Below are 23,282 nucleotides of genomic sequence, written 5' to 3' on the forward strand. Positions count from 1 at the left end.
AAAAAAAAAAATTTACAGGTGAGTGAGCGAATGAGAGAGAGAGAGAGAGAGAGAGAGAGAGAGAGAGAGAGAGACAGACAGACAGACAGACAGACAGACAGACAGAGAGAGAATGTATGTGTTCGCATGTGTGTCTGTATGTGTATAGCGATCAGCTGATCGCAGCAGGCGCCCCGCATAAGCTCCCGCGTCTGACGGTGAATCGCACCACCCTTGCCTGCCTCTTGTATTCGACCCGTCATACGTTAACTATCTCCTTTAATAATTCAAAAACTAAGCTTCGGACGAAATTTTGCCGAAGGAAAAATCGTCTTAGAATTGATTCAAGAATATGTCATTTCAGGGACACAGGGGTTATTTTGAATCACCCTGTATATATATATATATATATATATACACAGGGTGTTCGGAAATTCAATCGTCAAATTTTCAGATTGTCGGGGGCACCATAAAAATCATTTTTTGCAAATGAACCTGGGGTCGGAAACGTGTCATTACATCGCTACAGCATACGGAGTATTCGAAAGAGTCGGGACCTCGAAATATCACAAAAAATAGAAGTTTTACAAAAAATTGTTTTCAACAAAAGTTGTAAGGTGTAAAAAGGTCTATTTACTAGCGCCATGTGTTTGACCTTGGATGGCGTCGCCAAGGTCACGACAAGGCCACCTTGAATTTTTGAAGGGCTACAAGAATATGCAATAAAAAGTGGAAAATTCCATTTCAAAAATTCAAGGTGGCTTTGTCGTGACCTTGGCAATGCCATCCAAGGTCAAACACATGGCGCCAGTAAATAGACCTTTTTACACCCTATAACTTTTGTGTGAAACAATTTTGTATAAAACTTCGATTTTTTGTGATATTTCGAAGTCCCGACTCTTTCGAACACTCCGTATGCCGTAGCGATGTAATGACATGTTTCCGACCGCAGGTTCATTTGCAAAAAATGATTCTTATGGTGCCCCCGACAATCTCTGAAAATTTGACGATTGAATTTCCGAACACCCTGTATACATGTGTGTGTGTGTGTGTGTGTGTGCGCGCGCGTGTGTGTGTGCGTGTGCGTGTGTGTGTGTGCGTGTGTGCGTGTGTGTGTGTAGGGTGTAGGGTGTAGGGTGTAGGGTGTAACTGAAAAAGCACTCACGGAGCAAATAGCATTATTCCTGATTAAAAATCGAGTCGAAACGTCCTGAATCATTTTTTCCAATAATGCTTAATAAAATGGTAATTATTGAGTAAAGTTGTGCCAATAAGCATCTTTAGCCTTCTTATCGAAATTTTCTTTAAGGAAACGCTTTTGACGAAAGAAATATGATTCTTTAATGCAATATAAAGTTTTTTCTCATTATTACGATGTATAAGAATATTGCACGATAGCGGCGTGACATAGTGCCGTAGAGGCGGATCGCTCACGAACACTACCAGGCGCGCGGCTCACTGACGTGCGCCCGGTTAAAAATCGGTGCTTATTAGCGCAACTTTACTCAATAATTACCGCTTTATTAAGCATTATAGAAAAAAATGGTTCTGGATTTTTCGACTCGATTTTTAATCAAGAATAACGCTATTTGCTCCGTGGGAACTTTTTTAGTTACACCCTATATATGTATATATATATAGGGTGTCCGATTCCTGAGTGACCAAACGAAAAGTAGTGGTAGATTGGATCAAATTGAGAAGAAAAGTTCTCTACTATTTTGCAAAATTCGCAATAATTATTAAGAAATAAGCAAAAATGTTTCGGCGCATGAGAAGCGATCTGTCTACCGCTTCTTATACTCTGAGACATTTTTGCCTATAACTTAATAATTATTGCGAATTTTGCAATATGGTAGAGGAATTTTCTTTTAAGTTTGACCCAATCTATTACCACTTTTCGTTTGATCACTTAATAATCACACACTACAAGCGGTTTACCGCTTCTCATGTACCGAGACATTTTTACTTATTGTTTAATAATTATTGCGATTTTTGCAAAATGGTAGAGGACTTTTCTTCTCAGTTTGACCCAATCTACTACTACTGTTCGTTTGGTCACTCAGGAATCGGACACCTTGTATATGCAGGGTGTCTAGAAAGGTAAGGTCAATCGAGTAGGAGGAAAGAGGAGCGTGAGTAGAACACATAATGTAAATGAATGTTTTTCGTATTCCCTATGGTTTAGAAAATACAGCGCTTTATAGGGGTGCATAAAAAGTGTTGAAATCCCTTAATATTTCGAAAAGTATGCATTTTCGAGAAAAATCTTTTATACAAAAATTGTAGGGTTTTAAGTGAAGCATTACACAGAAAAATTAGTATGACCTTGAATAGCGTTCTCAAGGTCACGTAAAGATAACCTAGAAATTTTTAATGGGTATCCTCAGTTTTTATTGCATATTATTGTAGCTTATCCCGAGGACTTTCCAAAACAGTATAATGAAATACGTTTTTGTTACTTTTTGAATTATGAGCATGAAAGTTACAGTACTGCCGGCATTAGCATCACCCAAGGTGTATCACGTGGAGGTTGCACGATCGTATTTACACCTCTGGTGTGTGTGTGTGTGAGTGTGTGTGTATGTGTGTTTGTGTGTGTTTGTGTGTGTGTGTGTGTGTGTGTGTGTGTGTGTGTGTGTGTGTGAGTGTGTGTGTGTATCAGCAGAGATAAGGACCCCACGGTTCGTCACTCCCGTAGTATTTATCGACTCCAAACCCTCTCTGCTGTGTGTGTATGTGTTAGGTTTTATAGCTGCAAAATAAGCATACATTATTGGAAGCAGCTTATAATGTTTTGCTTTTATTGGAGCAAGTGTTCAATATGTGCTCCTCTATTGCGTAAGCATAATTCAGCGCGCACTAGGACTTCATGTTTCAGATTGTCACACATTCTGCGCTGTCGTATTTGTGCTGCAGCTTCATGAATCTTTCGTACAAGATGGTCTCCATTTTCTATCACGATATTGTAAACCATTTCCTTCATACAGCCCAAAAGAAAGAAGTCTAATGGCGTCAAATCAGGGAACCGTGGTGGCCATGACAGGATCTCCCCTTCCAACCCATCGGGCTGAGAAATGCTGGTGTAACCATTGGCATACCGGACGTGTAAAATGCGTGTTTTCTTTTTGTGATCACGATACAAAAGAAACTACACATTAGAGGCGTGCAAATCTGCTCTCACTCCCGCTCGTTCCCGACAGCGAGACTGGATTCTCGAGACTCATATTATCGGGAGCGCTGTTATCGAGAATAGAGGATTGGGAACGAGCGAGTCCCGAGACTCGATGCTCTATTAGATGGAGCGGGAGTAGATTTCTACCCTCACTCCATCTAATAGAGCATCGAGACTCGGGACTCGCTCGTTCCCGAGCCTCTATTCTCAATAACAGCTCCCGATAATCTGAGTCTCGAGAATCCAGTCTCGCTGTCGAGAACGAGCAGGAGTGAGAGCAGATTTGCACGCCTCTACTACACATATATATGTGGATTAACAATATTTATTAACTTGAATTTCTTCCTCTCGATCCACACGGGATTCACACGAGACGGAAAAAGTGGGGATACCCATTTTACTGAAGGTTACGTAAAGATATCCTTGAAATTTAAGGTCACGTAAAGGTATCAATGAAACTTTTAAAAGGAATCTACATGTTTGGTCTCGTGTGAATCCCGTATGGATCGAGAGGAAGAAATTCAAGTTAATAAACATTGTTAATTCACATATGTATGTATAGTTTCTTTTGTATCATGACCACAGAAAGAAAACATGTTTAGCAACGAGGAATATCGCGATACGCATTATCTGTATAGACTTTGTGATGGCAATGCTGCTGCCACTGAAAGGGAATACCAGGTACGATTTCCGCGGCGAAGACATCCTAATAGACGAGCGTTTCAAGCCTTACATCGAAGGATGGGAGAGACAGGTGTACTTCAACCACAACATCACGTTGGTCGTCCAAGACATAATGTGGATCAAGAGGAAGAAATTTTCGATATTGTACATGAAAGCCCATCTATCAGTACTCGACATATTGCGTATCATGTAAAAATCCCGCAGACAGTTTGGGAAATATTGAAGAGACAAGGTTTACATCTATTTTATGTACAGCCCGTGCAAGAGTTACTACCGCTAGATCATCAATATCATCGCGAGTACTGTCGATGGCTGCTACACAAAAATATCGACGAACCAGATTTTCTCAACCATGTGTTGTGGACTGACGAAGCGGGATTCACACGAGATGGAATTATGAATATGCACAATCTACATGTTTGGTCTGATGTGAATCCTCATGCAACGCAACCCGCTTCATTCTAACATCGATTTAGGCCGGTATTCATAGTCCGTTCTTATATTTAAGATCGTCTTAAGTTCATCTTTAGATATTGTATGTATCATTTCATTGGCTATGGATTATCTGAAGATGAACTAAAGACGATCTTAAATATAAGACCGGACTATGAATACCGGCCTTAGTGTGAATGTTTGGACAGGTATTATTGGCAATAATTTAATCGGCCCTACAATAATAGAAGACAGAATTAATGGTGCTAATTATCTCAACTTCCTTGATAAAACACTACCTATACTACTGGAAGATGTGCCCCTACATACTCGCCAACAAATGTGGTACCAATTAGATGGCGCTTCAGCGCATTTTACACGTCCGGTATGCCAGTGGTTACACCAGCATTTCTCAGCACGATGGGTTGGAAGGGGAGGTCCTGTCATGGCCACCACGGTCCCCTGATTTGACGCCATTAAACTTCTTTCTCTTGAGCTGTATGAAGGAAATGGTTTACAATACCTTGTACGAAAGATTCATGAAGCTACAGCACAAATACTACAGCGCAGAATGTGTGACAATCTGAAACATGAAGTCCTAGTGCGCGCTGAATTATGCTTACGCAATAGAGGAGCACATATTGAACACTTGCTCCAATAAAAGCAAAACATTATAAGCTGCTTCCAATAATGTATGCTTATTTTGCAGCTATAAAACCTAACACATACACACACAGCAGAGAGGGTTTGGAGTCGATAAATACTACGGGAGTGACGAACCGTGGGGTCCTTATCTCTGCTGATACACACACACACTCTCACACACACACACACACACACACACACACACACACACACACACACACAAACACACACAAACACACATACACACACACTCACACACACACACACCAGAGGTGTAAATACGATCGTGCAACCTCCACGTGATACACCTTGGGTGATGCTAATGCCGGCAGTACTGTAACTTTCATGCTCATAATTCAAAAAGTAACAAAAACGTATTTCATTATACTGTTTTGGAAAGTCCTCGGGATAAGCTACAATAATATGCAATAAAAACTGAGGATACCCATTAAAAATTTCTAGGTTATCTTTACGTGACCTTGAGAACGCTATTCAAGGTCATACTAATTTTTCTGTGTAATGCTTCACTTAAAACCCTACAATTTTTGTATAAAAGATTTTTCTCGAAAATGCGTACTTCTCGAAATATTAAGGGATTTCAACACTTTTTATGCACCCCTGTAAAGCGCTGTATTTTCTAAACCATAGCGAATACGAAAAGCATTTATTTACATTATGTGTTCTACTCATGCTCCTCTTTCATCTCCTATTCGATTGACCTGACCTTTCCAGACACCCTGTATATACAGGGTCATTCACATACGTGAAAGGTCATCTTAAATTTCTTAAATGGAACCCTCTACTTTTCATTACTTATTCTTGTAGCTTATCTCGAGCGCTTCCCAAAACACTGTAATGAAGTATTTCTTTATTGAATACTTTTCGAGTTATGAGGTTTGAAATAATTTCTTAATTTTACATAAACCATAAAATATCTAGTAAAATATTCATTTTTCGATTATCTTACCTTAATACTTTTATGTACAAAATAATGAGAGGAATCAATTGGTGTAAAGAAAAAACAGTTATTTTTAAAAAAAAATGTGAATTGCAAATTACATATTTTTTTTTTTAACAACTGTTTTTTCTTTACACCAATTGATTCCTCTCATTATTTTGTGCATAAAAGTATTAATGTAAGATAATCAAAAAATGAATATTTTACAAGATATTTTACGGTTTATGTAAAATTAAGAAATGATTTCAAGCCTCATAACTCGGAAAGTACTTAATGAAAACTAACTAATTATAGTGTTTTGGAAAGCTCTCGAGATGAGCTGCAAGAATATGTAATAAAAAGTAGGCGGTTCCATTTAAAAAATTGAAGGTGACCTTCACGTGACCTTCAAACGACTTTTCAAGGTCATACCAATGACACCATCTTATGGCCCTCTTCAAGCCATACAACTTTCGTCTGAAACATTTTTTTGTAACTCTAAGTAATATCGAAATATTTGACTGACAAAAATAAAATGGAACACCCTGTGTATATATACAGGGTGACCCATTTTAACTTAGGCAGCCAAATAACTCGAAAAATAAGCAAGATAGAGAAAAATGTTTTAGACAAAAGTTGTATGGTTTCGAGGGGGCCATAAGATGGTATCATTGGTTTGACCTTGAAGAGTCATTTAAAGGTCACGTGAAGATCACTTCAATTTTTTTAAATGGAATACCCTATATATTTTTGTACATTCTTGTAGCTTATTTCGAGAGCTTTCCAAAACACTATAATTAAGTACCTTTCCGTTAAGTACTTTTTGAGTTATGATGCTTGAAATAATTTCTTAATTTTACATAAACCGTAAAATATCTTGTAAAATATTCATTTTTCGATTATCTTACCTTAATACTTTTATGTACAAAATAATGAGAGGAATCAATTGGTGTAAAGAAAACACATAGTTGTTTTTAAGAAAAAATATGGAATTGTTAATTGCAAATTACATATTTTTTCTTCGAAACAACTATGTGTTTTCTTTACACCAATTGATTCCTCTCATTATTTTGTACATAAAACTATTAAGGTAAGGTAATCGAAAAATGAATATTTTACAAGATATTTTACTGTTTATGTAAAATTAAGAAATTATTTCAAGCCTCATAACTCAAAAAGTACTTAACGAAAATGTACTTAATTATAGTGTTTTGGAAAGCTCTCGAGATGAGCTACAAGAATGTACAAAAATATATAGAATGTTCCATTTAAAAAAATTGAAGTGACCTTCACGTGACCTTCAAATGACTCTTCATGGTCAAACCAATGATACCATCTTATGGCCCCCTCGAAACCATACAACTTTTGTCTAAAACATTTTTCTCTATCTTGCTTATTTTTCGAGTTATTTGGCTGCCTAAGTTAAAATGGGTCACCCTGTATATACAGGGTGACCCATTTTAACTTAGGCAGCCAAATAACTCGAAAAATAAGCAAGATAGAGAAAAATGTTTTAGACAAAAGTTGTATGGTTTCGAGGGGGCCATAAGATGGTATCATTGGTTTGACCTTGAAGAGTCATTTGAAGGTCACGTGAAGGTCACTTCAATTTTTTTAAATGGAACATCCTATATATTTTTGTACATTCTTGTAGCTCATCTCGAGAGCTTTCCAAAACACTATAATTAAGTACATTTTCGTTAAGTACTTTTTGAGTTATGAGGCTTGAAATAATTTCTTAATTTTACATAAACCGTAAAATATCTTGTAAAATATTCATTTTTCGATTACCTTACCTTAATAGTTTTATGTACAAAATAATGAGAGGAATCAATTGGTGTAAAGAAAACACATAGTTGTTTCGAAGAAAAAATATGTAATTTGCAATTAACAATTCCATATTTTTTCTTCGAAACAACTATGTGTTTTCTTTACACCAATTGATTCCTCTCATTATTTTGTACATAAAACTATTAAGGTAAGGTAATCGAAAAATGAATATTTTACAAGATATTTTACGGTTTATGTAAAATTAAGTAATTATTTCAAGCCTCATAACTCAAAAAGTACTTAACGAAAATGTACTTAATTATAGTGTTTTGGAAAGCTCTCGAGATGAGCTACAAGAATGTACAAAAATATATAGGATGTTCCATTTAAAAAAATTGAAGTGACCTTCACGTGACCTTCAAATGACTCTTCATGGTCAAACCAATGATACCATCTTATGGCCCCCTCGAAACCATACAACTTTTGTCTAAAACATTTTTCTCTATCTTGCTTATTTTTCGAGTTATTTGGCTGCCTAAGTTAAAATGGGTCACCCTGTATATACAGGGTGTTCCCGGGTTAAATGGCCAAACTTAAAATATAAAATTGGGACTTCAAAACAAGCAAAAATTTCCTCTGGAAGTTTACTCGCAAACGCTTCGTTCAAGAGATATCGACTTGTTAAGTTATAGAACCACAGGAATGAATAATATCGAAATAATCTAGGTTTATCTTTTTTATTGCTTTACAGTAACCAAAATTTATAATTATTAAATATACCATATCAGCATATTCACTATTAGAATATGTACGAGGCATATTGTACTACTTTACTCCACGAAAGTATTCAATGAACTAACAATTACTTGGTACACAGCGCGAAATCGATTCTGTTTGTGAAAAACAGAAGCCTATGAATGACCTTCAATCTTCAAAACAAAAACAAAACAGAAATATTTCGGTATTATTCATTCCTATGGTTCTGTAACTTAACAAGTCGATAATTTGCAATTAACAATTCCATATTTTTTCTTAAAAACAACTATGTGTTTTCTTTACACCAATTGATTCCTCTCATTATTTTGTACATAAAAGTATTAAGGTAAGATAATCGAAAAATGAATATTTTACAAGATATTTTATGGTTTATGTAAAATTAAGAAATTATTTCAAGCCTCATAACTCAAAAAGTACTTAACGAAAAGGTACTTAATTATAGTGTTTTGGAAAGCTCTCAAGATAAGCTACAAGAGTGTGCAAAAATATATAGGGTGTTCCATTTAAAAAAATTGAAGTGACCTTCACGTGACCTTCAAATGACTCTTCAAGGTCAAACCAATGGTACCGTCTTATGGCCGCTTTGAAACCAAACAACTTTTGCCTGAAACATTTTTTTCTAAAATGCACCGTTTGTGAGATATTTAGGGGTTTCCACACTTTTGACAAACCCTGTATATTGTCTTGTTCACTTGACCTTGATATATATTGTCAAAGTCACTGTCCTGAGTCCAAACATCCAAAAGATTTTAGGCGTCGCTAGTTGTTCATTAAAAAGTTATAAACAAAAGAAGTTTTATAAGGTCCACAGAATTTTTGAACACCGTGTACACGCCCCGGCAGGAATGGTGTCCCAGTATGTATGTGTGGACAGTCGACGTCATACGCACACACGCGAAGCGCGCACGTACGTGAGCCAACAATTTATTCTTCATTAAATTTTATCTTTTTATATAATTTGATTATTATTTAATTTAATAGAATGAATGCCGGCCTTAATTCACGCGGTTAAGCCGCATTTCTTAAAGAAAGAAGAGAAAAGTATGCATATTGATACTAGAGCGCACGAGACACGTGTAGAAACAGCGCGGTCTCCCGCGCGGTATATATGTTTCGCTTGCACTTTCTCGTTCGAGCGTTGAGTGAGAGAGACGGCTACTGGACACCTCTAACTCGGTATCACGTCTTGTAATGCTCTATCTCTCGCTCTTGTGCTGTGCGCGACGGACGCAACATCGGAACGCCTCCCACTACTTTACCCCCATTTTCTCCTTCGCTGCCCGGCTCACGTACATGTGCGCTTCGCTTGTGTGAGTGTGACGTCTGTGAGCGTCAATACAAGCATACCGGGACACTATTCCTGCCGGTACGTGTACAATAAGACTTTTCCTATTAAAAGTTATAAAGGAATAAATGTATTGAAGATCACAATTGCTGAACATCACAATTTCTTTGACCTTTGCATATATATCGATTATAATTGAGGATCTCGTTTTGTGTGGAAAGTTGCAAACCTATGTGGAAGCGTACAATAATAGACCTCGCTTGTATGTATTTGTAAACTTTGCTTTGTGTTGCAAAGTACATGCGTGGACACCGCATGTTCCGCCCTCCCTACGGGAGGGCTCCACTTTCGGAAGATATAACCTAACCCAACCTGTGTTTGAAGTGTAGGAAATACCTTGATATATGACATTTCGCTTTACATGGTTTATTTGGTTTATATAAGTTTGCAACTTTCTATGCAAAGGTATATTCCATACTTTAGATACGGGTTGGGTTAGGTTAGATTATATCTAGGTGCGCGAATCTTTGAGGTGAGTGACCGAGCACCAAAAGAAGGCTGATGCGCTCGCAGAGCGCATCAGGGAGGTTCTGGCGGATAAGAAGGGAGTGCGAGTGGCACGCCCCTCCCCGACGGCAGAGATCCGGGTCCGTGACCTGCACGACGTCGTCGACGAGGAGGACATCGGAAAGGCGATTGCTTCTGCCGGCAAGTGCGGACTTGGACCTAATTAAGGTAGGTCCAATAAGGTCGACCGGCCTCGGCACCGCCTGGGTGTGGTCCTCTGGCAGTGGCCAACCAATTGGTCGCTGTCAGAAGACTTAGGGTCGGATGGATCGCCAGCATAGAAGCACTGGAGGCTAGGCCCCTCCAGTGCTATAAATGCATGGGCAAGGGCCATGTGAGAGCCCAGTGCGAGAGCACTATTGACCGCACGGCACAATGCTACCGGTGCGGTCAACCCGGATACATCGCGCGGGACTGTGAGCAACCGGCCAGCTGTCCAATCTGCAGGGACCTTGGTTGCCCGGCGGCGCACAGGGTAGGCTCGAAAGCCTGCAACGTGCCAAAGAGGAGGAATGGTGGAGCAGGAAGCGCCAACCAGCGCAAACCCGCTGCCTCACAGAAGGGGGAAACAAGAGAACCCCTCTCCCGCAAAAGATACGGCAGAAGCCTCCACCCTCTCTCAGAACGGAGAGGGGGTTGTGGAGTGCGACCCCCTTCCGCAAAGGGAGCAGAGAGAAAGGGCGGGCAGCAAACCCGCGAAATGCTCGTCACAGATAGATGTGACGGGCATACCGATGGAGGTGGCGTAGGAAGAGCCGGGTAACCGTGACTAAACATGGTTACACGGCTCCTTTAGGCCAACCTAAACCACACCTGTTAGGCGCAGCATTTGTTTATGCAAAGCTTGGCAGAGCGTGGTGCCGGGTTGGCGATTGTCGCCGAGCCTTACAGAGTCCCCGAGGATAATCCCAATTGGATAGGGCTCGACAGAGACTCGGCGGCAAAAGTGAGGGTTGCGGCGGACTTATCCTCTGAAAGTTATAGAGAGAGGAGCGGCTTATGTCACAGCTGAGTGGGGGCCCATCAACATTGTGTCATGTTATGCCCCCTCCGCTGGGATTTTGGCGCGTTTGACTTGCTCCTGGAGCGAGTGGGGGGGTGATCGTAAATGATATCCGAAGCGTCACACCCGACGCCCAGATAATAGTTGCCGGGGACTTTAACGCAAAGTCCCCGGCATGGGGCGAAACGCGCTGGGACGCCAGGGGAAGGTCCCTGGTGGACTGGACGGGCTAGCTTGGCCTCGAAATACTCAACAGGGGCCAGCACGTGTGTTCAACCACAGGGAGAGTCCATCGTGGACATCACGATGGCCTCCCCAAGTGTCGAACACAGGATGATCGACTGGCGCGTAATCGAAGACATGAGAGGCGAAACCCTTTCAGACCACCTCTACATAGAGGTGGTCATGGAGACCACACGTAGGCCGGTGCCTCGCTCGTCCACTGGAGGGGGCGATAAGGGATGAGCCCTCACTAAGTTAGATAGTGAGAAACTCGAGACCGCACTTCTGGCGGCCTCCAGGAAGGAGAAACGGGGTGGGACATCCACCAAGAGGTGGACTGGCTTCGGGACAAAATGCAGCGCGTCTGTGACGAAGCAATGCTCCGAGTCAAGTCTCCCCTCATCGAGCAACGTACTGGTGGACGGGCGAGTTAGTCGAGTTGCGGCGTTCGTCCGTCCACGCTCGACAGGCTCTCTCCCGGTTCTCGCGAAGCGGGAACGCGGAGGAGAGAGAGGAAGCCCTGGCCGCATACAGGGAAGCCCGTTGCGCGCTCAGCCGCGCAATAAGGAAGTCTAGGGCAAAATGTTGGGACGAGATGCTCTCGTCCCTAAATACGGACCCATGGGGGCGTCCTTATAAAATTATGCTCAAAAGGCAGAGACGCCCTCCGCGACGCCGTCCCTGAAGCCTCGAGTCCTCGAGGAAGTGATGGATATCCTCTTCCCACGCTGGGTGGAGGGATCCACCTTGGAGTGGGATCCAAATTTAGACGGACCCCACGAGCTAACCGAGGACCAGGAGGTATCCGGGGACGAGCTTTCCCGGGCCGTCCGGAGAATAGGGTCACGAAAGGCCCCCGGACCGGACGGCATACCGGGAAAGATCTGGGTCCGTGCCCTAGGCTTCCTGGGCGGACGCCTGAGGCACACGTTCACCAAGTGTCTCAGGCAAGGGGTGTTTCCCCAACAATGGAAGAAGGCCAAGTTGGTACTTCTTCCAAAAGCAGGCAGAGAAGCGGGTACTCCATCGGCGTACCCGGCCGATGTGTTTGCTGGATGAGGTAGGCAAAATTTTCAAGAGAATTCTCGCGAGCCGCCTCAGCCAGCACATGGTGTAAGGAGAAAGATGAACCATTCCGATAGATGCGCAGTAGGTTTAAATAAGTGGGGGACAGTCAGCCAATTACGCTTTGAGCTTTTGTGCGAAATTCAATATGGCTACTATATCTGTCATTAAATGTGCTGAAAATGCCAGTGTGCTGCATTAAAAATTGCAAGAGCTGGACCGGTCGTAATAACAGAGAAAATTACAACGTATTGTTGTATTATTTTCCCAAAGAGCCTGAACTAAGAAGACAGTGGCTCGAAGCTTGTCAAAGAAAAGAAGAGGATATAAAACTCAGCTGTGGTGAGTTTATGTTCCAAATGCTTTCGTTTCTCATGTTGCAAAGATTATTAAGATATCTTATTTTTAGCTGCAGTATGTGAGCGACATTTCGTACCGAATTGCATCGAAGACAAATGGACACAACAACGTTCGAAGAATCAGCCACGAGTGATTCGACGGTTGAAAAAAGGCTCAATACCAACGGAATTGCTGAATATTCCAAAGGAAACAATACCACAGTTTGATGAACCAAAAAAAAAGATATCCCGGTAAGTTCGGAAATATACATGTTACCCATTTAATCTTTTGTATATATTTTTCACAAATTTCTGTTGTGCAGTTTATAACAGTTTCGAAATAATACCGAAAACTGAAAACCTACCTCAAAATTTGTATTAATAAGATTTATTTAATAATGGTATTTATTCTCTCGTATAGTAAATCCAAAATACCATCTTACGACGAACTTGTTGCTTATGCAAGGAGAAATACGGAGATGGATGCTAATGCCGTGAGCACTGAAAATAAATCAGAAAATGATGAACGAGATGAACAATCAAAAAGTATACACGATGGTTTATCAGTGGAACTCGTTGAAGCAATGAATATGTATGTATAAATATGTACATTTAATTTAAATAATTAACAATATACATACAGTATACATATAGTATACATACATACATACATAGTGTTGAAATTGTACAAATGAAATCACTGAAGCATTTTCGATTAATATTTATTAAATATATATTAATATGTGTTTTTTACAGTGCTGAACAATTAGACAATCAGCCGAATAAGGAAACTGAAATGCTCCTGAAACAGCTGGAAAAATTACAAGAGGAAAATAAACAACTTGCTAGCGAGAATATGCAGCTCTCTGTTGCAAATACACAGATCTCTATCGCATTTAAGCAACTTGCCGAAGAAAAAGAACACTTGGAAAAAGAACAAAAGAAACTGCAAAAGAATGTTGAAAAAAATGCAGAAACAATAGCGTTCAACGCATTGCGTATGGTCTTTACATCTGGACAAATCAAAAGGATTATGTCTCCAAATAATAGCCGTATGACATGGTCAGCTGAAGACATTTCTTCTGCTATTGCCCTGCGATCAGTAAGTGCCAAAGCATACAATTATTTACGGACGGTGAAAAACGTACCTTTGCCTTGCGTGCAAACTCTCCGAAATTGGAGTGCTCATTTTAATGTCAAACCGGGCATTCTGAAGGATGTTATACAAATAATGCAGAGTAAGGGACGAGACTTGTCTATGATAGAGAAATTGACTGTATTGTCTTTTGATGAACTTTACATTTCTAATAAAGTAGACTTGGAACGTCATGAGGAAAAGATATATGGACCTCATAAAACAAGCCAATTTATAATGGCTCGAGGCCTTATCGGAAACTGGAGACAACCGATCTTTTACGACTTCGACCCATGACAAAAGAAATTTTAATGGAAAACATAACACATCTACAAGACGCAGGTTACACTGTTGTTGCGGTTACGAGTGATTTGGGACCTACAAATGCACGTTTATGGAGATCAATGAACATTGGAGTTGAGATCTCAACTAATAAGAATTCTGAAGTGATAGGAAAACCAGACGAAGGGAAGCGATGTTTCTTTTTGCACCCATCAGACAAAAATTTGAAAGTGTTCGTTTTTGCTGATATTCCGCACATAATTAAATTATCTAGAAATATAATTTGTTTGATTCAGGATTTATTATCGACGATCAGTTAATAAACAAGGAAATTTTGGAAGAGTTAGTTGCGCTAAATTCCGGTGATTTAAAAATTGCCTTTAATCTCAGTAGACTTCACTTAGATGTTAAAGGAAACCAGCGACAATCTGTAAAATTAGCTGCACAAGTTTTTTCTAATCGCAATGCAAAGGCAATTGAATATTGCGGGAAACAAAAATTTCACACAATAATTGGCAAGTAATGTCAAAAGTCTTAAGCCTTTTTAATGACTGGTTCGACATATTTAATTGCCATTCTAAATTTGGCAAACACAGTGGTTTGCGTGCGTACGGAGTTGATTTGCAGAAACAAGATATCATTCTTGATCAAATGGATGAACTTGTTAGCAATATGCGAACTCCAAAAAGATCGACATTACTTCCATTTCAAAAAGGAATCTTATTGAGTAACCGTTCATTAAGGCAATTACTTCAGTATGTGAAGGAAAAATATTCGACGGATGCATTAACAATTGATTTCATCGAGAAGACTAAATCAGGATATTCTCGAAAATTTTTTTTCATACATAAGAGCTATGGGATATGCAAATGATCATCCTTCGCCGGTGGAATTGCAGAACCGTTTAAAATGGTATATCCTTGGAAAGCATTCTGGGCATGCTTTATCAAATAAAAAGAATACGGCAAATGCTCTGACGTCGGTTTCCTTCATGGATATAGAAGATGTACACGAAAATGCTTCTTGGACATCTGACTGCTTAGACATTCAAGAAGATGATCTCGCAAAAGAGGCGAAATTGTTTATGCAAATTGATAACGTTGAAACATTTACAGTAAATGAAGACCACGAAGAAAAGGTTGATGAGGAATATGAAGGTACTTGAATCAATATATAGTAAATCTGTTTTTTTGGCTGAAGTGGCTGCACTAGTTTAGAATTTATCTCTTTTACTACACATTGGAAAAAGATACTCTGAACTAGTGCAGCCAGTTCAGCTATAAAAAACAGACCTGATTTTTATTTCTGACTTCATGCCTCATTAATCTATAATTGTCATCTCCGTCGTCTGTGACGTCAGAAATTATTATTATATACAATATACAACAACGTAAACAATATACAATAAGAAATTCTACAAATATTTAGTTATACACAAATAATTAGAAATAAATGAAAGAAAATATTAATAAAAGAATACAAAAAATACTACTATTTTGTTTTATATTCCTTTCTCAGGAACCCAGATAGTTTATACTACTCCAAATATTAATGAGTTTAGGTTGCTTCAAGAATTTGAAACTTCAATAGGTAATCTAACAATTGAAACAGAAGCTTTGATTTATATAGCTGGCTATGTTGCACATAAGTTTCGGCATAAATACCCGGAGTTAGGTGTTCCTACGAAGACTCTTCCTCTGGCAGATAACTGGCTATCTTTCATATCTAGAGGAAACTGTATATATCCCTCCAAAGATTTGCAGACAGCGGCCAGTATTATGAACGAAGAATTCATAAAATTTCATGGGCGCTCATTTAGTAAAGAAAGTGGTATATTTGATAAGTTAACAAACATGATATGTACAAAAGTTTCTTTTCCCGCTTGTGTAATCGCGTGCCTAATACGAACCCGCATGTATATACGCCTGCGTCAGATTAATCTAGAAATTAAACAACAAAACTGTACTAAAAAAGAAAAAAGAAAACTCAAACATATGTGCAATAAACAATCTGTATAGTAATACTTCGCTTCTGTTAGTATTATTATAAATATTTATAATAAATACAACAAATTTTTAACCAAATAGCGTTAGATACAATCTCATTTCATTTTTGAAACTTTCAAATAGCGCGCTGCATAAAAGCTCAAGTTCTGATTGGTCAAGATCTCAGACCTCCGCCATTATGCGCAATGGTTCACCTTTCTACTTACACCATGATCCAGCATATGTCCCGGAACGAAGACCTCCACGAGGAGCAGTATGGCTTCCGCGAGGGGAGATCGACTGTAGACGCGATCAAGCGTGTCAGATTCCTCGCGGAGGCCGCAGTATCGGAGAGCAGGGTGGCTATCGCTATATCATTAGATATAAAAAATGCCTTTAACACCCTGCCCTGGGACCTGCTTTGGGGGACGCTCTGCGAAATCGCGGGGTCCCCCACTACTTCGTGGGGATCATCCGAGAGTACTTCCGGGACCGAGAATTGGAATATATTGGTCGGGACGGGCACCTACACCAGAGAAGTATCCGCAGCGAGGTCCCACAGGGGTTTGTTTTAGGCCCCCTGTTGTGGGACCTTGCTTACGATCAAATTCTCTGCCTGCCCCTCCCTCGTGGCTGCCACGCCATCTGCTATGCAGATGACACACTCGTGGTAGCCACGGGGGACAGTTGGGGGAACACCGTGGCCAGGGCGAAAACAGCAGTGGCACGCGTGGTACAAGGAATCACTGATATGGGACTCAAAATGGCGGCACAGAAAACCGAGGCTATTTACTTCTACGGGAGAGCCTCCGGGGTGCCGCCACCGACCTATATCAGTGTAGGAGGTACCTCCATCCTGGTAAGAGACCGAATCAAATACCTCGGTCTCCTATTGGACGGCAAATGGACGTTTGGGCATCATTTTGATGCCCTCGCCCCCAAGGTGGAGAGAGTTTCGGCGGCGTTAGGCCGACTTCTCCCTAACCTTGGGGGTCCAGATGGTCGGGTGCGCCGGATGTACATGGCCACCGTAAATTCGGTAGCGCTGTACGGCGCACCCGTGTAGGCAGCAGACCTGACGGCCAGGAGATGCGCGAAAGATAAATTTCGTCGCATCCAGCGTAGCATGGCCGCCAGGATCATTAGAGAATTTCTTGCCGCGATGTACGCGGAAAGATACCGCAGAGAGCGGGAAATCCGGGGCGGCACGGAAGGACAGCTGCCCACAAGAGGAAGATCATCCGGATCCAAGCCCGGCAGTCACTATTAGACAGATGGAATGCCCATCTCTCAGACCCGCACACTGCGGGTCGTCGGACTGTCGGGGTCGTCCGGCCCTGTTTATCGGAGTGGGTAGACAGGGCTCAGGGGGAGGTAACATACCGGCTGACGCAGGTACTGACGGGGCACGCGTGCTTCGGGCAGTACCTGTGTCGCATAGGCCGAGAATGTACTACGGCGTGCCACCACTGCGAGGAGGCATGCGACATCGCACAACACACTCTCGCCAAGTGTCCGGCGTGGAGCGAACAGCGTCGGGCATTGACGGGAGTAGTGGGAGGAGGCCTCTCGCTGCCGGTCTTAATCACCCGTATGGTTTTGTCTGAAACATTTTTGTTTGCTGGGCTTAGTTTTTGAGATATTTTACTGTCCAAGTTAAAATGGGACACCCTGTATATATATATATATGTTATATGTATACCCACACGGAAAAATTTATCTAATATCTAATAAATGTCTCAGACAAAAGTTGTATGGTTTTGAGGGGGCCATAAGATGGTACCATTGGTTTGACCTTGAAGAGTTATTTGAAGGTCACATGAAGGTCACCTTCAATTTCTTAAATGGAACCTACTATTTGTCATTGCATATTCTTGTAGCTTATCTCGAGAGTTTTCCAAAACACTATAATTAAGTACCTTTTCGTATTATATCTAATAAATGTCTAAATGTCTATATAAGCATATCCTCTATAGATAACTAGTAGATGTACATATAACATCCACATATCTATATCCATTAAGTAGCTACCAGAAATATCCACTAGATATACACATGTTATCCACATATCTACATTCACAAACAAAAAATACGGGCTTTTAAATTTTAGCACAATTTTTTAACATCTTTCAATAACAATAATTCAGCGAAAAATCATCGTATTAAGATGAAACAAAACTCAAATTAAAGCTTGAACATTTCTTTTAAAAAGCAAAAGCACAAATTTGAGTTACAAAAAATATTTTACAAAAAATATTTTAAAATGACGTTGAAGATAGACTTTGAGAAGTGAGAAACAAATTTCTTTTTTAACTGGTACAAAAATTTTACAAAAATCTTTGTTTCCCGGTACAAAAATGTATGAGTTTTTAAAAAAGCTCATTTATTTCCTAATAAATTCATATTTTAATCAATTTTCTACGATCTTTTTTGATAAAGTTATATCTCGTTTTGAGGAAAAATTTAAATCTGACCGTCTATCTCTATGTGAAGCATCTTGGAATCAAGTTACACTTAAATTCCTTTTTTGAAAAAGTTTTCCATGATAATTTGTTTCTGAATTGCAGATTTTACAAGGAGTTTCATTTTGTAACATTTTCTTCAAAATGGTATAACTTTATCAAAAAAGGTCGTAGAAAATTTAGTAAAATATGGATTTGTTAAAAAATAAATAAGCTTAAAAACATTTTTGCGCCAGGGCGCCGATTTTCCTGAGCAATGCAGCAGTTTAACCCTTTCGTACCTCCGGCTTTTCCAAAAGAGATGTCTTTCATATGAAGATAGTTTTACAGGTTTTTGGGGATGCTGATTCCAAATTTACCATCAAAATTTAAATTCAAAATGACAGATTCAAGATGGCAACAATAAAAAGCTTAAATCAATATATCAATATATCAATATATTTAAAATATAAGCTTTGATTTTATTTTGATTTTTTTTAAAATATATATGTTTTTTCCTGAATATACACACACATGTTCGACTCATAGCGTTGTTATACATTTCTTTTTGCAAGCCGCGCATCTGCCGCGAGACTTGGATGCCCGTCGCACGCGTCGTCTTACTTTGATTACACATATAAATTATTATAATATTTACCATAATAAAGTTGTAATTACATTTAAATAAAACTAAGTTTATAATTAGCGCATAAATTTTATGATTTTTCGATTAATATACGGTTAATCTTCATCCTCTAAAAGTTTGATTTTTTGCAAAGTTTAGATAATTATATTGTACTGTAAACATTACATTTCAAAATGCGCGATTTTTTTACATATAGCTTGAACCTTTTTTTTAAAACAAGCCAAGGTAGAAGTCGATAGGATTATTTGTTTAAAAGTTACGAATTTTTTCGTAGGTGGGACATATATGTCCCGGAGGTACGAAAGGGTTAAGAAAAAATTGTTTTCTATTTCTCAAAGTCTATCTTCAGCATTCGTCATTTTGTAAAACATTTTTTGTAACTCAAATTTGGCTTTTTAGTTTTTAAGAAGACTGCTTAATTTGAGCTTTATTTCATATCAATACGGTGATTTTTTGTTGATTTGTTGCCTTTAAATATGTTAAAAAATTTTACTAAAATTTAGTAGCTTTTTTTTTGAGTGTGAGTGTATATTCACCAAGTAGCTACCAAAGATATCCAATGGATATTCATATATTTTCACGCCTTGCCGCTAGGTGGCGAAAAGGAAAACGCCTAGCCCGAAAGTGAGATCCATTTAAGACAATATATAAGGCACAGATCCCGCGAGTCATGGCTTATCGGTCAAAGAGCGCATTTGCTCGAAGACTGTTATAGCCGTATCTCTTCTGTCTTTTGTGAAAGGAGCCTCAGAGCTCCAAGAATTAATCGCAGACGATTAATTTTTTTTATGGCAAATTCCGTCATATATGTATCATAGACGATAGAATAAATATCCGTGCAAAAATAAATATTAATACATAATAGTAAATGTATCTATATTAATAAATATATCTGTATAAATATCCACTGAACGTTGTACGGATATCTACAGGATATTGATTTACATATCTTGTAGATATTTATAAAACTTGGAATTGCAGACATTTGGATATCTACAGCATCTCTAATGACTGTTTTTCTTATATTCATGGATATCCTTAATGCCCAGGAAGGATATCTAGTGGATATCTAATACCAATTATTTTCCGTATGGGTAGTTATTATTATTATTCTTATTATTATTATTATTATTAAGGCTTAAAAATAAAACATTAATTTATAATTACCCACACAGCACAAATGGCTATTTGCCGACTGATAGTCGACATTTTTTAGTCAACTTGTTGAAGTCGTCTCTTTAAGTCGACATTTAGTCAACTATTTCTGTAGTACGGTTTATTGTCGACTTTAACTAGACCATGAATCGACTTAAGGTCGACCATTTTCAGAATATTAAAAGTCGCCTTTCGGCAAAGCGAAAAGTCGATTAAATTAGGCATTTTCAATTAAATTAGACATTTTCAAAGACTTGATTGATTTAATTTCATTATTCTTTAATTGTATTATATGTAACAATATTATATAATTAAAGTATTTACATCAGGGAGCCGATTTTCCTGAGCAATGCAGCAGTTTAAAAAAGAATTTGTTTTCTATTTAAAGTTTATTTTCAGCATTCGTCATTAGTAAAACATTTTTTGTAATTCAAATTTTGTTTTTTTAGTTTTTAAGAGGACTGTTTAATTTGAGTTTTATTTCATATTAATACGATTTTTTTGCTGATTTGTTGCTATTGAAAGATGTTAAAAAATTTTGCTAAAATTTAGCGGCCTGGTTTTTTTGTGTGTGAGTGTATATTCATTAAGTAACTACCATATATCCAATGGATAAATAAAAATATTCATATAGTTCCACGATCTTCACGCCTCGCCGCTAGGTGGCGAAAAGGAAAACGCCTAACTCGAAAGTGGAATTCATCTAAGACAGTAATATAAGGCCGCGGCACACGGCCACAAATCACGGCTTATCGGTCAAAGAGAGCGGACTATTATAGTCGCATCTCCTCTAGCTTTTGTAAGGAGCTCCAGAGCTCCATGTAATTAACCGCAGATGATTATATTTTTTAAATTCCATCATATATGTATCTATATACAGAACATTAAATCGATCAAGTTTTTGAGAATTGACATAAAAATAAAAATTTAGTAGTTAATGGACATGATATTAAATTGACTGAAAATTGACTTATAATCGCCATAAAGTTGACTTCTAAGTCGACTTATTAGCTGACTGACAGTCGACTGACTCGACTATAGTCGAGTCATTTGTCGGCTGTTAGTCGACTTTAAGTTGACATTCAGTTTGACTTTGAAGTCGACTTTAGACTTCTTCTGCCGACTGACAGTCAACTAACAGTCGACTTGGTGCTGTTTGGGTATACATACATATAAGAGTATGAAGTCCCCCAGCAAACACAGTTAAATAACTATTATATTGTCGTAATAAAATGGAAAATAACACAGACGTATATATAACATACAACACGTAGACAGACATATACAGGGTGTCATAAAAGTGATCATTATTTAAAAAAGTTAAGGTAGATTGGCTCAAAGTTAGAAGAAAAGTCTTGTACAGTTATGCAAGATTCGCAATAACTAACGAAAAATAAATTAAAGAAAATCGGCCAATGCGCGTGGTTAGAAGTGCGTGGCGGTGAAGGCGGTCTCACTGTAACATAATGGCGGCGCGCGGCGAAACGGTGATTGGGGAGGGGAGGAGCGATGAGTGTGTAAGCACGCGGCGAAGGCTCTTCCCCTCTCCAATCACTGCTTCACCGCGCGCCGCCATTATGTTACAATAAGACCGCCTTCACCGCCACGCACTTCTAGCCACGCGCATTGGCCGATTTTTTTAAATTTATTTCTCGTTAATTATTGCGAATATTGCATAACTGTACAAGACTTTTCTTCTAACTTTGAGCCAATCTACCTTAATTTTTTAAAATTATGATCACTTTCATGACACCCTGTATAACACGAATATAGCATAGACGAATATAACAAACGTATATAACAGACGTATATAACACGAATATAACATAAACGTACCATGTTATGTACACGTTAGTAGTAATTTCCCACTCATATATATTATCACTATATAACGTTAATATAACTATATAACGTATGTAACATGTTACATAATCTTAAAAAAGTTACCGAACAGTTAAATAACATATATATAACCGTGATGTAAATTATGCAATTATTATATTACTAATATATTTCTTATTACTGTATAGTTACAATTAACTTTAGAATGAAAAATTGTAACTGTTGTATACTTATTACAAATGTGAAAACATATCAAAATACTCAATAAATATCAAGCATTTATTTAATTTTGCTTAGAATTAATTGAGCAATTTGATAATGATATTCACATTTGTAATAAGTATGCAACAGTTACAATTTTTTGAATCCTTATAAAGATTTCCAGTAAGCAAAATGTTAGCAGGTTGGCAGCAGATTGGCAGCAAATTCGATCAGATTTCCATATCAGAACCGTAGCCATCTGTGTCCGCATTAAGCTTTTGTTTTGGCGACAGAGTCTGTAAAATATAACCTGTCAACAGACTGTCGGCAGAATCTGTAAAACCTAACCTGACAACATATTGTCAGCAGAATCTGTAAAACATGATCTGACAACAGATTGTCGGCAGAACCCGAGCAGAATCTGTGCACGCAATCTGATGGCAAATTTATAGCAGAAACCGAGCAGGATCTGCGCGATGCAATTAGATGTCAGATTGCCAGCAGAAACCGAGCAGAATCTGCGCATGCAACCTGATGGCAAATTGACAGCAGAAACTGCACAAGATTTGCGCTTACTTTTATTAATATTATATAAATGCAACAAAATTGATTATTACAAGTGCTAAATAAGAATATTATCGGCAAGTTAATTACAATTTTCTTCTAAAATGACATATGTCATATGTTATATCGTAATATATGTTAATGTAATATATGTT

This window comes from Camponotus vicinus, unplaced genomic scaffold (genome assembly GCF_025532165.1).
Source record: "Camponotus vicinus isolate PSW18456_S1 unplaced genomic scaffold, iyCamVici1.0 SCAF_2, whole genome shotgun sequence".
NCBI classification, from domain to species: Eukaryota; Metazoa; Arthropoda; class Insecta; order Hymenoptera; family Formicidae; genus Camponotus; species Camponotus vicinus.